This window comes from Cajanus cajan, chromosome 2, assembly GCF_000230855.2.
Source record: "Cajanus cajan strain Asha chromosome 2, NIPB_CcT2T_4, whole genome shotgun sequence".
Taxonomy (NCBI): domain Eukaryota; kingdom Viridiplantae; phylum Streptophyta; class Magnoliopsida; order Fabales; family Fabaceae; genus Cajanus; species Cajanus cajan.
In genome coordinates this window covers 53,095,543-53,110,267 of record NC_138518.1, presented here as the reverse complement: position 1 = coordinate 53,110,267, position 14,725 = coordinate 53,095,543, and the positions used below count along the sequence as shown (strand labels likewise).

At 31.4% G+C, this 14,725-nt stretch overlaps 1 long non-coding RNA gene across 1 annotated transcript; it reads left to right on the top strand.

Annotated features, from left to right (window-relative positions):
- The first annotated feature begins 3,032 nt into the window (after nt 1–3,032).
- On the top strand, nt 3,033–4,993 carry LOC145954362 (uncharacterized). The gene is made up of 2 exons (XR_014431565.1): nt 3,033–3,485; nt 4,812–4,993. It is a non-coding gene; the product is annotated as an uncharacterized LOC145954362 (long non-coding RNA).
- Nucleotides 4,994–14,725: the final 9,732 nt, after the last annotated feature.

Sequence of the window (14,725 nt, the reverse complement as noted above, 5' to 3'; positions counted from 1 at the left end):
TTTTTTGTCTCCGCTCTTTAGTGGACCATTATATCATTATATATATGATCACTATCTAATATTTTGTCTATATAATTGTTAGAAATATAAAATATTTTGACCCTACTAATATATATTAGCACAGTAAGTTAATTACTCTTTGAAAAGTTAAGGACAAATTAGATTTAAAAAAAATTAGATTTTGTTGAGTTATAACTATAAAAATATAACATAAAATTTTATATTTTTAAACATTTATACATACAACAGTCAGATTAATAAAAAGAAAAAATTCATTATTACATTAAAAATCTTTAAAATTACCAAAAGTAAAGGGATATAATTTTAATTTATAGTTATAAACTAAAATAAGATATATAGAAAAAGGTACTTTCTAAAAATAAACAATGTCCTTGATCCATTCTTTCCCAAAACGTTTTTTCCAAGTTTTGTTGCAACACGTCGTAGCAATCTTTTCAAGCCATCGTTGTTTTTTGTTGGTTTCCTTGAAATGGGAGTGTGTGGATGATGAGATTGAAACGTTGAGTGGTGTTGAGTCTAGCAGCGGATTTTTTACGTTCATGCATGCTATTAATTTCTTTGTAATTTATTTATTTATACGTCTTCTCTTTTGTATTGGGGTCCATGCTTTTGACTCTTCCCTTGTCTTCCAAATTCATCTCATCTAGACGCGCATATATGTGTTGTACGGCAACGTTTTAAACAAAATGTAGTGTACGGTATCATATAATGAATTAATGATCCCTTCTTGTTTCAAATCGGTGTCTCTTTTATATATATATATAGATAGGGACATTTGACATATCAAATTTTTATGGTGAGAAATTGGAAATTAGTTAGGTTATTTGTCTTTTATCCTATGCTATTGACATGTAACATTTGTCAATTGTCGAAAAATTTGATTAGTTATTTTTAGTGAGATTTTTTTTAATTAAGTTTTTTTACATATATTATTAGAATTCAAGACTTTGAAATAACTTGTTCAATAGCTAGGTTATACAACTAAATATAAATAAAAAAGATTAAAATTTAATTAATAATTTTATAATTATTTATAATAATTACATTTATTTATTTTTAATTTTGACAATTTAAATATGATTTATTAGACTAAATTTAAAATTAGCTCATTAATTTATCATAATAATAAGAGTTATCATTTAGTGTATTCCCGTTAGAGAATGTGTAACAACCTGTTTTGAATCTTACATTCTGCATAATCACTTACTAGAAACGAAACCAATTATCATTACCTAAGATTAACACTTAAACAAATTCCGGAATCACAACAAGTACATATACATGTGCAATAAAGATTACATCATCAATAGAAATATTATACAACTATATATATGGATGCAAAAGGTTGGTATGAGAAAACACAAGCAAATGAACTTCTGCTTGAGCTTCTAAAGATAAGGGCACATGAACAACCATTTGATCCCCATCAAAGTCTACATTAAATCCCGTACAAACTAATAAATGAAAACAAGTAGCACACCCTTCTACTAAAATGAGTTGGAATGTTTGTATACCTAATATATGCAAAGTAGGTGTTTTATTTAGCAATACGAGATGTCCCTACATAACTTCTCAAAGTACTTCCCATACAATCTGTTCTTTTTCTTGAATTTTATTCTTAGCAATTCCTATGTTTGTAGCAAAATGTTTTCGAATTAGACCACAAATTAGAAAAGTTTGAAAAATTTTTATTGCTATTTCGTAATAATCCACATCGATATAATGAAAGGGACACTAGTACAAAATGGGTCATTAACGTCGGATATTTTTAGGATTTTACGTCAGAAACAGCTTCGACGTTAAGTGACAGACGACGTAAATTTACGTCGGGACATTCCTTAGGACCGACGTAAAATAGGGTTTAAAATTAAAGAAAATACACGCAAGAATTTATGTCGGACACACCATGTCCGACGTAAATTTACGTCGGCCAATGCTTGTTCCGACATAAATTTACGTCAGACATGGTGTAGTCCGACGTAAATTCTTGCATTTTTTTTTTAAAAAATTTATTATTTTTTGATACACCCAAAACCTGCATACAGTCCAAAATACAAAACCTAACCCAGGCAGTCCAGAATACAAATTCAAATATAATTTATATTTCAAAATTGAATGACAAAAGGAAAATAATATATAAATCTTAAAAAGCATAAATTATGACAATGTAAATCCTATTATCCTAAAAAACCTATAAAACATATGTTTGTCAATGCTATCAAACTAGAAACATAATATCCAACTAACTATACTTAGAAATTTAACTAGCTATTATATACTTTGAAGAAAAAAAGTTGTTCATTGTTCTCTTATCTTGATGATTTCATCTTCGGGCAATGGAGATGGATCTTGAAAGACTTGAAACATTAATTTAAGTGTCATTAATATGCAATGTTAATTATCGTAAAAGGTAAATATACTTAAATAAATTTTGATATGAATTACCTGTACCCAAGAATCAGTAATACCTGCAGAAACTATAGCTCTCATCTAATACATGATGTAATAGCCACATTCAAACGAGTCTTGTTGCTTATTACACTAAAATGAGAAACAAATAACTATTATTTGCAAAGTCGATAAATTTAAATATTATTGCCTCTATTAATTAATTTGCTAACCTTAGGGTATATGAAGTGCAATGTCTTTGATCTGGCTCTTCCACTTAAAATATTAGCTCCAGACACAATTCTAATTCATTGAAATAAAAATAGATGTTAGCCAATATATATAATTACAGTTTTAAAACATAATAAAAAATTTAAGTTACCCTTGTAATTGGCATTTAATTTCGTGGCTTGGTTTTTGATGTAGTGAAAAAAACCACACCACAGTGTATTCCTTAGGAATGATTATCATTAACTGCCAATGGGACCTACATTGTATGACAAACAAATTAGTTATAAAATTACCATGATTAAAAAACCAATTAAAAAACTAACCCGTCAATGTATGGAGCCATGTATATATCTCTTCCTGATTTACTCTCCATGCATGTTTGCATATATTGTAACATTCCAAAAAATTTTATTTTTATGTATTGGAATTATTAGAAAGTTTATCATATTTTTATACGAATTTTTACTATTCACGTATACGTATTGTACTATTTACATATACGTATTTTACTATTCATATATACGTATTTTACTATGCAATTGCATAGTAAATGGCTGCTGAAGGGAGCTCACGAGGGAAGCAAGTTTCCATTTATAAATGAATTTGAATATTTTAATGAATAGTGCATAGTAACTTATAATATTATTTTAATGAATAGTAACCTATGCATAGTAACTTCAAAAATTCTATAAATAGGAGCTTAAGGTTTTTGAAAATTCATAATTTTAAAGAGAAGAAATTCTAGAGAAATAAAAAGAGAGAATAAGAGAGGAGGTTCTGCTCTAATTCCGGTCCCGATTTAAGAAAAAGAGGAGGAGGTTCTGCCCAAATTCCTATTCATCCAGGTACGGGGGAAAAGGGGATTATTTATATGTAGAGTACATGAGGGAATTGGGTAGAGGAATAATTTCTTAAAATCACGTTTAATTTATCTGAATGGAAGGCCGAGCCTCCTATTAATTTATAATTTGGAATTTATCTGAATGGAAGGCTGAGCCTCCTATTATTTTATAATTTAAATGTTCTTGATAAAAGACTAAAATTTACATCTTTGTTATATTTTTATGATTTGGAAAATATAAATGGATTCCTAACTAGGAGGCACTGCCACCTTTACTGGAGTTAATTTATATTTTCTTTATTATTATCTATATATATATGTATTCCTATTTTTTTCACTATATTGTAAGGGTAGTACGGGTTGCTGGTTGCAGAATGCGCTGGGCGCGCTGAGTGCAAGTCTGGGCGCTGAGCGTGAATATTTTGATTTTGAGGTCTTAATGAAAGTTGTAGCCTTGGAGTTTAGCTTTCCAATGGCGTTGGAATCACCCAAAAAGGAGGTCTAGAACTCCAGATATGGATGTTTTAGTGAAGAGGGGTCAAGCTGTCAGCTTTATCTATAGCTGTTGCGGTTTTTATCATTTTTCACAAAGTAGATGATGGAATTAGGACTTGATGTCTTCATGAGAGTTATAGGAAATTTTCTTATCTTTCATATGAAATAAGGATGAGCATGGTAGGAGTAGTATAACCCCTGATACGCTGTTTATAGTTTATACTAATTATTCTATTGATTATTATATTAGTTATTGTTACGTTATTTGATGGATGATATTGATGTGAATTTGAATTATGAGTTGAGATATTGTATGATTATGATTGTGATGTCTCACATTGATGACTAGGATGGCACGACCCCTGGGTAAGTGGTGCTATAGGGAAGGCGTGACCCTAGTATGATGTGGGATGAGTAGGACAGTTAACACCACCACTTATGTCGCTTATGGCAGCCCTGGCATAGGGTTAATTGCAAGAGATTGTATTGATTGTAATGTGATTGTGTTTCCTCACACCAAAATGGCGAGGGACGGCACGGCCCCTGGGTAAGTGATGCTACAGGGAGGGCGTGACCCCTGGTCTGGTGTGGGTTGAGTGAGGCAATTAACCTGTATCACTTGTGTCAGATGTGGCGAGGCCTTGGCATAGTGTTAATTGTTGGATTGGCACGAATGTTGTATGTGAATATGATGAGTAATTGATATATATATATATATATATATATATATACACTATATAATGAGTTATGATGAAATTATACTGTGATATGATTGAATGTATTTTGCATATAGATAATTTTTCTTTTCTCACCGTATAAATTGTTGATATTTTAGGTGGAGAGGATCCAACTGCAAGTGGTATATAGAATGCCATCCGTTAATTTGGGAAATGCTCTGATAGTGTGACATCGGGGCAAGAGGATCTCTAGGATAGAATATTTGGTATTGTAATAAATGTTATTTTCTTTGAAAAATGTGTAAACTCTTGAATTTTATCTTTCAAGTTTTATTTTTCAGTCAGAACAGTTATGAAGTATTATGTGAACCCTTTTACCAACTTAAAAAGTTTATTTTCCTTAATTTTTTTTTATTATTATATTTCGATATATGTGTTGGGGTAGTAAGGGTGTCACATATATTGCTAAATCTAGACCTGAGTTTTTCCTGATTTTTGGATGGATTGAGGCTCAATAAATCCATATACTTGTGCTTGTGCTTACTCCACACTCAATTTGTCCAAGTACCTAACACAATTAATTAGTATAAGTTAAATGTAATTATTGCATAGTTTTAAAAACTGGACTGGTTATTGAACCGGTTAAGGTACTGGGTCAGTGGGTCAAAGGTTGAACCGGTGGGTCATTAGTTGAATCGCATGACTCAATTTTTATTTATTTTTATTAAAAAAATATTCATATTAAATATATTTTATATTCATAAATTTTAATAAATTCATATCTTATTTTAAATTTCAATTTTTCTATCTTATTTAAAATTTATTTTTATTTTGTAAAAAATACATAAAATTGCATGTTAAATTGTATATTAATACAAATTAAAAATATAAATAATATGTACATATAGAATATGCTTGCAATTGATATCACAAAATAATATATGTAATATCTACATAAATATTAATTATTAAATATATAATTTAAAATTAATAATATACTATAAAAGTTATTTAAGTTGTATATATTACAAACAAATACATTAGAACAAGTAGTCATTATTATATTTAATAAGACTCTTTGCTCATCCATTAAGAGATTCAATTTTCATTATTATTTTTGTGGTTTATGATCCCTTAAAAGAATAAAAAAAAATAAGAAAAAAAAGTGGTTGAAATGGTTTGACCCACTGGTTTACCGGTTGAACCGAAAAATTGACCGGTTCAATCCGGTTTGAAATGGGTCGACTGCATAACCGATCCAACTTAAGATTCGGACCGGCTGGACTACCGGTTCCCGGTCCGACCGGCCGGTTCGATCCGGGTTTTAAATCACTGAATTATTGTAAATTTAGACTCATAAAAGAAAATATCACTTACATGGCCCACAACTGTTTGATAGATATATTTAACATGGAGTTTCCCCCAACAATCTCTAATGCGTCGGGCAGGGATATGTATAGTGGAATATCAGAGCTATAAACTCCAAAAACTCTAATGTCCCACTACAATTGAATTGGTTTCTTTTTTAATCGTGGTAATATGGTTAGAAGCCTAGATATGGGATCATCCTCAGCTTCTGCGATATCAGCATCATCAACAACAGGTTCTCTCATGACCTCCTTACCACGATTGATAAAATCCTAAAGAAATAATCAAAATTAGTTAAACAATAATAGAATTATAAGAATATAAAAAAGCAATAATAGAATTACCTTTGCCCATGCTGAAAGCGGCATCACCAAACGTTTTGGCCAAGCTAAGAATGTGTCGGTTGCCTGCCCTACTAGTTGAACCTCTGTATTGGGCAAAGGCACTGGAGCAGCAGCATCTTGAACTTGGTCAACCACAACCCGTGTCCAGTTTGGCTATAGAGGGACACCATGGATGGTTGAGCCACCCTCAAATACTCGGCCAATAGCCACTAACCGTGGGGGGTCATCCTCAACATATAACTCACACTGGTTTGGTACATCAGTGTGAGTCTATTCCCCTGAGGGATCTGGAGCAGCACAACTCCCTTTAGTGCTGACTCGAACACCATCATGAGCAACTGCAATCTATTGCTGAGAACGAACCAAAAGCTCAAACTTCTGTTCAAACTCTTCTCGAATGTTCTTTAATTTCTCTTCAAAATGCATCTCCATTCTCTGCATAGCCTCCTGACTACAAGAGTCAACAATACTGCTCCTAGATGGTGGTGCACCAAAGTAATCTCGGTGACTCCAAGAACCACCAACACCATGCACACGCCCTACGTGCTCTGGCCCTCCTATGGCTGTTGTGAGTATATCATCCTAACCATGGGGAACAAATGAGCCCTGGGTGGTCTGCTCAACTAAACCCTCCTGCAACATATTAACAATAAGTATACCCTAAATTACACTTATGAATTGAATGAGTTGAAATGAAGAGTCTTAGTTTGTATATTTTTACTTACTATTTTATCAGCAATGACCCTTTCTGACTCAGAAGTCATTTGTCTATCTGATTTTGTTCGGGCTGCTATCCACATCTCATAGCGGGGAGGTGACTCCACATGGTCAGCAAACTCAACCCCTGATGCTTCTACCCTAGCCTTCATCATTTTTTTTCCAATTCATATCCCCCTCTTGACAATAGATGAGGTGCATCATTCTTGCTCTGTCGTTCTTGGGCAGCTATTCTTTTGGCTTGCAATAATACAAATAAGTAAATGAGATTAATTAAAATATACCTTAAGTATTTGTGTCAATGTAAGAATTATCAATAACTAACCTACCAAGAAGGGTCCAATAGAGTGGCACGAAATTGCATCCACTCCTCATCAGTAATCTGGTACTTTAGATAGGGAGTCTCATTTTGTCGCTCTCCAAATACATACTCCTGTGTTAAGAAAGTCTTGAAGTCTCTCCACCTGGTGGCAAGGGCAGATAACATCTTCCTCCTCATGACCTTAGTGTTGGGAATGTCAAAATTTTGCTATCAAAATAACAACAAATAATAAATAACGTATTTAAGTTATATAATATTGAAGGGATGTTAAAGTATATACCTGAATATCCTGCCACATGAGGTTCTTGTCAGCCTCCCCAACGTCATCCCATGATGGAATGATAATAGAAACATGATGTCGAGCTAAGACTCCCAAATAACTCCTAAACTTGGTAGCATTTGGGCCTGATGCCTTGCCAGAACGAGGATCCACTTCAACCGATGTCCTCTCCTTGGCAATGCGTCCAGCTGTCAACCCAGACAATCGGGTGATAGATCTACCTTTCCTCCTTTCACTGCCAGACTCCGAATATGCAATAATCCTGAAAAAATTAAACTCATTATTAAAACAATGAATTAACTGAATAGACAAATAAAGTAAAAAAGATAATAACAATATAGCAACAAAACAACTAATAAAAAAACGAATAATACACAAACACAAACCTATTAGGTTGGTATGTTTTCCCATATTCCTTCATCATGATCACTTCGAATAACATGTATTTCGTCCACTTCATTGTCTGCAATAGGACCAAATGATCTACTTGAGAAAGACGGTGTCTCATGCATATCTAGAGACTCATCTTCGTGAGTTCCATGCATGGTTCTTCCTTTGAGGACCACTGACCATTTCTCATTACATGGATCCCTGACATAAAAAATTTGTCTTGCTTGATATGCCATAATAAAAGGTTCATCCTTATAACCGACCTTGTTCAAATCAACCAAAGTAAACCCTAAATCATCTGTCCGCACACCCGTATTGTCATCAACCCATTTACACTTGAACACAAGCACTCTAAACGTAACATAATCAAATTCCCATATGTCTTGTATGACTCCGAAATAACTCATGGATGCTGTAATGAGATTTTTATCTTTAAAACTAGCAAAGTGCATAGCCTCAGCCTGAATTGTAACCCCACTGTCTTGTACTCTACTTTTGTCATCTTCTATCTTTGTATAGAAACAATATTTGTTAATGTCATACGCACCAAATGTAATGACATCATTGTTAGGTCCACGAACGAGTCTCAAAAGTGTATCAGAAGCATTAACCTCACCGTAAACCTTTTTCTTAAATCAAGCTAAGAAACTCTTGTTATGTTCATTCAATACCCATTTCTCATTCATTCGGGGGTGTTCTATCTTGATTTCATGTGTAACGCCCGATTCTAACGCCCAATTTATATAATAATAATTATATATTTCTTATATAATATTTTCGCAAATATATCGTTAACTATATTTTTTTTATGGATAAAGATAAAGAAACAGAATATTTTGTGAATTTAATACATAACCTAAGTATTTATAATAATGTATTATTATACACAATATTTCTTTCTTTCACTTCTATTACAAACTTTACATTGATAATAGAAATAAATTTACAATAACAATTATAATAGATTCATCAAATAGCCTCCACATTCCAATTTCTTCCAAGAAAGACAACAACTATAATCACTCTAAAATGCTCTGAAATCACAAGTAGATCCATCTATTTTATAATATATTTAATTTAAAAAAAAACAAAGAAAAGAGAGGAGTAAGAACAATATCCAATAAATACAATAATTCAAAAGAATAAACCGAATTATTTATAATCAATATTAAACATATATATATATACAAATCATATATTAGATTTTCATGATACAATAAAATTTGAATTATACTTGTAGTGACTAGTCGGGATAAATGAGCATCATCATAATATCAACCAATAAAAGGATATTTCACCTTAACCAACAATAGGATATTTCACCTTCATTTCTTACTCATTTAAATCCCCAAGGTCAAACCTCCAGCTACAAATAATTCAAACTTTATCTTCTATGGCCATAGAACAATATTTATCTTCATAAATACGTGAAGAAATAATAACAATATGAATCAAAGAGACTTTAACAAAACTATATCATAGTTAATTATAAATATATTTACAATAAATATATTTACGTAAAAAGAATATATTAATAGTACCGATAATATAAATAAAAATGACAATCATTATAAAATAATGAAACAATATAAAATATGAACACCTTAATAATTATTATAGACAAAAATAATCAAAGGTTAAGCAAATAAATGAGGTTAGGGACACCCCACTAAATAAAATAACATAAATAAATAAACATAGTATTATATAAAATTTTAAAGAGATAAGGTTCTCCTCCCCCTTACCTGGATAAGTAGGAGCTAAAATTTGAGCAGAACCACCTCATTTGGATTCCCTCTTTCTTTCCCTCTCTCTCTCTCTCTCTCTCTCTCTCTCTCTCTCTCTCTCTCTCTCTCTCTCTCTCTCTCTCCCCCCTATCTCTCTCTCTCTCTAAAATTTTTCACCCTTCTTCGTTATAATTTTTCACCCCCCCATGCCTCCTATTTATAGGCATTCTGGGGTCCCCGGAACGGCCCGTACTGATTTCAGAACGGCCCGTTCCGGAACCTTCAAATATACGTAAAATTCTCAACTGGAACGACCCGTTCTAATATCGAAACGACCCGTTTTCAAAAAGCAGAACGGCCCGTTCTAAAATTAGAACGGCCCGTTCTGGGGTTCCAATTTACACTAATTGACCACTATCGGAATGGCCCGTTTCTAACATAGATTTTTAGGCATTTTTTAAATTCTGGAACGGCCCGTTTCCCTTTGGGAACGGCCCGTTCTGAAGAAATCAAAATGGGCCATTTCACAAATTTGGAACGGCCCGTTCCACTTTTGGAACGGCCTGTTCTGAGCCCAGACTTATTATTTTATTATTTTTAATTATAAAAAAAATCTCTTTAATAATCCCATAAATATTTAAAATACATAAAATAAAAAGAACCTTTTATTTTTATTTTTATTAATATTGTATAAAATTTGGGATGTTACAATTTTCCCCTCCTTTTAGAAATTTCGTCCCCGAAATTTTCTTGAAAATAGAAATAGGTATACTCCTCGCATCTTGCTTTCTAATTCTCATGTTACCTTATTGATGTACAACTCTATCAATCTCTCCAAGAAATATCTAATATTAATAAGTACAAGGTGAACAAACTTAACGAACCTATCCATTATAATCCAAATAAGATCGAATTTCTTAAGAATATCATACATAACTACAACTAAGTCCATAGATACAGAATCTTATTTCCAAATTAGGACATCTAAAGATGGTAAAAATATTAAAAAACTCTAGTATTCCACCTTAAACTTTTGGCATACTATATACTAGTATCCAAATTCCTCTACTTCTCTTTTCTCCTAAGGCCATGCTTCCGCTGTGCCACTCTGATACATTTTAATATTTCCTAAATGAATACTAAAAGTACTTTTATGTCCTTCCTCTAAGATCATCTTCCTTAATTCGAAATTACTAGGCACATAGATTCTATATTTGAACCTCAAAACACCATCAACTTCCAAGTGTAAAGGGTTATCTATACCTCTACCAATCTTTTTTCCACTTGGCTTACTAGGAAAGGATTTAACTCCTGGGTCCTCTAATCACATTCATTAATCTATTAGTCCTTTCAACATACTTAATTCAATGCTCCTAAGGGTGAGCTTACACATCATGCTTAAGTTTCTAATCTCCTCAATCAAATTCAACCCTTACATTATCAAAATGATAGATGAATGATCATCCTACTTAAGGCATTTGTCACCATATTACTTTAATTTTTATGACTCTCTCCAAGGATCAAGTACTTAAGCATAAGTTTACTAGGTACGTATAATCAATCTCTAAGTCTTACCACCTTATCTATACCCAAGGCAACCTCATATTTACTACCTTGTCTTATGGTCTCAAGTCTTGTCATCAAAATGAATCAATTAATGATATTTTTCTAATTTCCTTCAATAGTTCATTCTTTACTCGAGTCATACCTAGTCTCATACTACTAGGAATAATTTCACAAGTCGAACTTAAATTCCTAATTTGAGCCAAAAGATACATCTCTTTAACCATAAAGAAAGATAAATATAGATGTTTCCTACTCAAAGCATCGACCACTATTTTAGATTTACCCAGATAACAATTAAGATTAAAATCCTAATCCTTACAATTTTCAACTATCTCTTTTGTCTCATATTCAACTCCTTCGGATTAAATAGATATTTAAGATCCTTATGATTACTAAATACCTCAAACTTAGAATTATACCAGTAATGTTTCCAAAATCTCAAGTGTAACTATTACAACCTCTAACTCAAGGTCATGGGTAAGGTAATTTCTCTCATGAATTGTCCATTACCTAAATGCTTAAAAACATAAGTTACTACTCAAACTTATCTTGCATCAACAATTCACTCAAATCTGCCTTTGAAGCATCACTCACTAGAGTCTGATAGTCTTAACACTAGTCAATCATTTCTTAAGAGTTTGAAAACTACTTTCACACTTACTATTCCATAAAGGCAACTATCTTTTCCTGATCAATCTAGTCAAAGGTAAGGTTATCTAAGAGATTTCCTCAATAAATCTCCTATAATAATAAGTTAATTCAAGAAAACTCATATCCACACTAACTGACTTTGGTATCTCACACTTAAACATAATTTCTACCATAAATAGATATACATTATATCTCCATTAGAAATCATAGGACCTAGAAAATTCACTTCATACAGTAAAAATTCATACTTAAATAACTTAGCATAAAGCTGTCTTGAATATATTTTCACCCTCAACTCCAATATGATGATATCACATCCTAAGGTCAATCTCACTAAACACACAAATATTTATTAATGGATCCCTAAGGTCATCTATCCACATATCAACATACATGCATATCAGTTAGAATGCCTACTTTAAACCTTCATATATACCATCCTTAAGCATGTATGAATCAAATACCGTTTACTACGTATAACCTGTACATGAATAGCCTTTACCACATAACATCATACAACCTTAAAGAAACTTTTGATCCACAAGACAACACCTCAGAACATCAGAATAAAATCGATTTCCTAATAACTCACAAATATCATGATAACATATATATCCCTTTAACAACTATCAAAGAAAATGATACATAGAAAATTATACAGGCTATCACCAAATGATCTCAAACCTATTACCAAAAGGAAGCTATCAAGATAAGCTATCACTCTTAGGAAGACTTAAAATTCTAAAATGATCATATACTTAGCTAAAAATTCCAAAAAATTGTAATAGATATAATCAGCGCTAACAGCTAGACCTTTATTCAATAAAATAATCATATCGGAAGTTCTAGATCTCCATTGAACCTGATTTTGGTGCCCTTAAAAAAAATAACATTTCAAGACTACAACTCTTATGAAGATCATAAAATCCAATTCTGACAATATAATACTTGTACTAGCACAGTAAAATTGCAGCTAAAACATTCTCTGCACTAATCACTAAAAGAGCGCACCAAATTCTAAGGCCACAAAAATACCTTAAAATATTTTAGAACCATTATTTAAGCTTCTTCCTACAATTCTAAACCAAAACAACTCACATATTTAACACAAATGATTTAAAAGTTGAAATAGAATCCTCATGTAACTTAATAATAATTAACATGTAAACATCAAAACTCAAAAATCATATTAAAACAAATTTAAAAGTAATAAAAAAAATTATAAATTCATTCCAGTAAAGGTGGCAGAGCCTCCTAGTTAGGAATAATTTATAACTTCTAAATCATGTAAAAAAAATAAAAATAAAATAAAAATAATAGAGATGCACACTTTAGCCTTTCATCAAAACATTCAAAACCTCATTAGATTCAATCGCTAAAAGTTATAGACTTCGTTTACCAAACAAGCATAGTAAACTCATAACTCACGACCGATTGAATCGACCTGCTCTGATACCACTTAATGTAACGCCCGATTCTAACGCCCAATTTATATAATAATAATTATATATTTCTTATATAATATTTTCGCAAATATATCGTTAACTATATTTTTTTTATTGATAAAGATAAAGAAACAGAATATTTTGTGAATTTAATACATAACCTAAGTATTTATAATAATGTATTATTATACACAATATTTCTTTCTTTCACTTCTATTACAAACTTTACATTGATAATAGAAATAAATTTACAATAACAATTATAATAGATTCATCAAATAGCCTCCACATTCCAATTTCTTCCAAGAAAGACAACAGCTATAATCACTGTAAAATGCTCTGAAATCCCAAGTAGATCCATCTATTTTATAATATATTTAATTTAAAAAAACAAAGAAAAGAGAGGAGTAAGAACAATATCCAATAAATACAATAATTCAAAAGAATAAACCGAATTATTTATAATCAATATTAAACATATATATATATATATATATACAAATCATATATTAGATTTTCATGATACAATAAAATTTGAATTATACTTGTAGTGACTAGTCGGGATAAATGAGCATCATCATAATATCAACGAATAAAAGGATATTTCACCTTAACCAACAATAGGATATTTCACCTTCATTTCTTACTCATTTAAATCCCCAAGGTCAAACCTCCAGCTACAAATAATTCAAACTTTATCTTCTATGGCCATAGAACAATATTTATCTTCATAAATACGTGAAGAAATAATAACAATATGAATCAAAGAGACTTTAACAAAACTATATCATAGTTAATTATAAATATATTTACAATAAATATATTTACGTAAAAAGAATATATTAATAGTACCAATAATATAAATAAAAATGACAATCATTATAAAATAATGAAACAATATAAAATATGAACACCTTAATAATTATTATAGACAAAAATAATCAAAGGTTAAGCAAATAAATGAGGTTAGGGACACCCCACTAAATAAAATAACATAAATAAATAAACATAGTAGTATATAAAATTTTAAAGAGATAAGGTTCTCCTCCCCCTTACCTGGATAAGTAGGAGCTAAAATTTGAGCAGAACCACCTCATTTGGATTCCCTCTTTCTTTCCCCCTCTCTCTCTCTCTCTCTCTCTCCCCCCTCTCTCTCTCTCTCTCTAAAATTTTTCACCCTTCTTCGTTAAAATTTTTCACCCCCCCATGCCTCCTATTTATAGGCATTCTGGGGTCCCCGGAACGGCCCGTACTGATTTCGG